Source organism: Microcebus murinus, chromosome 4 (assembly GCF_040939455.1).
Source record: "Microcebus murinus isolate Inina chromosome 4, M.murinus_Inina_mat1.0, whole genome shotgun sequence".
In the NCBI taxonomy this organism is placed as follows: domain Eukaryota; kingdom Metazoa; phylum Chordata; class Mammalia; order Primates; family Cheirogaleidae; genus Microcebus; species Microcebus murinus.
The window spans coordinates 113,719,053-113,721,388 of record NC_134107.1 but is presented as its reverse complement, the minus strand read 5'-3'; the positions used below and the strand labels follow the sequence as shown (position 1 = coordinate 113,721,388).

The 2,336-nt window shown below is 60.3% G+C and overlaps 1 pseudogene; it reads right to left on the bottom strand.

Annotated features, from left to right (window-relative positions):
• Nucleotides 1-1,253: 1,253 nt before the first annotated feature.
• On the bottom strand, nt 1,254-1,372 carry LOC142870668 (uncharacterized; annotated as a pseudogene).
• Between the last annotated feature and the right edge of the window lie 964 nt (nt 1,373-2,336).

Genomic DNA, 2,336 nt, shown 5'->3' with positions numbered 1-2,336 from the left:
CCGGGTGGGGAGGAGCGAATCAGGCAGGGGCCCAGGTGATGGGCCGGGCGGGGAGGAGCATGTCAGGCAGGGGCAGAGGACGGTGACAGGCCAGGCGGGAAGGAGCCGGTCAGGCAGGGGCCCAGGATAGTGACGGGCCTGGCCGGAAAGGAGCATGTCAGGCAGGGGCAGAGGAGATGGGCTGGGTAAGGGTTAGGGTTACAGTTAGGGCACAATTCACAATCGCAAAGATGTGGAAGCGACCCGAGTGCCCATCCATCCAGGAGTGCATTAATAAAATGTGGCGCGTGGACACCACGGAGTGCTATTTAGCTATGAGGAGCAGCAGTGAGAGGGCACCTCTCATGTTCTCCTGGCCAGAGCTGGAACCTGTTCCAGTAAGCCAAGTATCTCAAGAATGGACACACGAGCACCACGTGCGCGTGCTCACCAGCAAATTGGTACGAACTGATGGACATCTAAGTGGACAGAGAGGAATCACCTTCATCGGGTGGGTGTCGGGCGGGCGTGGGGAGGGGATGGTCATACACATCCATTAGGGATGGGGTGGATGTGCACCGACTGGGGGATGGGCGCACTTGAAGCTCTGACCCGAGAGGGGAGGCGGGGAAAGAGCAATGCACCTGACCTTAACATTGGTACCCCCACAATAGGCTGGGAGAAAATGAGAAATAAATGAATAAGAAAACAGGGGGGGGGGCGACGGGCAATACATGTAACCTCAATGCTTGTACTCCCATAATCTGCTTGGAAAGAGAGAGAAAAGAAAATGCAATAATAGAGATAAGAGACACTTTTTAAGAAAATGAATCCCAAAAGAAAAGTAAGAGGAGGCCTGTCGAGCAGGTCTGGGTGTGACTTCGGATCCCCCAACATCCAGTGCCACCACCAGAGATTCATACATGTAGCCCATAGAACCCCAAAAGCAACGGGACGAGTTCTGGTCACATACTCACTCAAAATGACATCCTGGCCTTCTTCTGGAACTCCTTCCCCTCTCAGACTCTCAAGGTTTCCTCCACTGTGTCAGTTCCCACAGACCAGACCTTTGGTCTGAGACCAGACAGTCCAGATGGCACGCATACTGCCGTGTGGCGGCAGTGTCCCGGCTTGGGACAAGAAGGAGGCCCCACGGTGCGGGCTGGGGCGGCAGGCACCACGGCGGGCGCTGAGGGTGGGGGTGATCCGCTGGCCCGCCGCCAGCGCGCTCCCAGCAAGGGGACAGAACAAGAGGCAAAAAAAGAAAAAAAAAAAGCCTAAGACACTCGGTATTCCCAGGCGGACTCCCATCCAAGTACTAACCAGGACCGACGCTGCTTAGCTTCCGAGATCAGAGGAGATGGGGCGCGTTCAGGGTGGTGTGGCCATAGACTGCAGAGGGCGCCCCTGCCCCGCTCAAGAAGCCGAGCCTCACTGCACTTCCCCGCCATAGCACTGACCCGCGCCAGGCCGGGCCTGTTGAGTTCGCCGGCCCGGTCGGGCGGACTCCGCGGGACTGAGATGAGGGACCGGGCGGGGTTGGGGGCTGTCTACACACACACACACACACACGATGCGCCTCCATGGCTGGACCCGCCAAGGTGGAGACCTTCCAGCCCCCCTCCTCACCTCGCCTCGCCTCCTTCACCTACCCGCTCCCACCCCCAGAGCGCCGCTGCTGACTGCGCATGCGGGGTGCTCGCCCTTTGCCCCCAGCCAGGGGCCGCCCTCCCGCACAACCCCTTTCACCTGCGCCCCCGCCCTGTGGGTGGGCTGCCGCCTATTCCCCAGGGCTAGGGCTGGGGCACAGCCCATGGGGGAGGGGAGCGAGTGTAAGGGCGTCTCTTGGGATGTGTCCCATGGGTGGGGTGGGGTGGGGTGGTTTGAGGGGCGCTGAAGAAATCAGTCCCCTCCATCTCCTACCTCTGGAAAAAACCCCAAGCTCTTGGAGAACTGCCGGCACCGCTACCGTGGGGGCCGGGACCCTGCTCTGTGTCCTCCTGTGGCCCAGTCCAAGGAGCCTGGGCCTGGCCCAGGGTGGATTGGACCCCAACCACCCTGGGGTGTGGACTTGCTAAAAGTCGGCCATTAGATATTGGATTTGAGCTTCATTGAGGTCTTTTCACTAATGAATGCACCGAAAAGAGTTTCCTAATCCATCTGTGAGTTCGCCGGCCCTTCCCCAGGGCCTCAGGGAAGACATCAGGCTGCCCCCCCCCACGGCACAGCGGGGGCACGTCCCTGGCACGCGAGCGACTTAGCAATGCCTGCGCCAGACTGCTGCAGCCGCCCTGCTGCCGGGTTCCTGGAGGGCTTCCTGGAAGCAGCGGCCACACCAAGCCCTTGGAAGGCCCAGG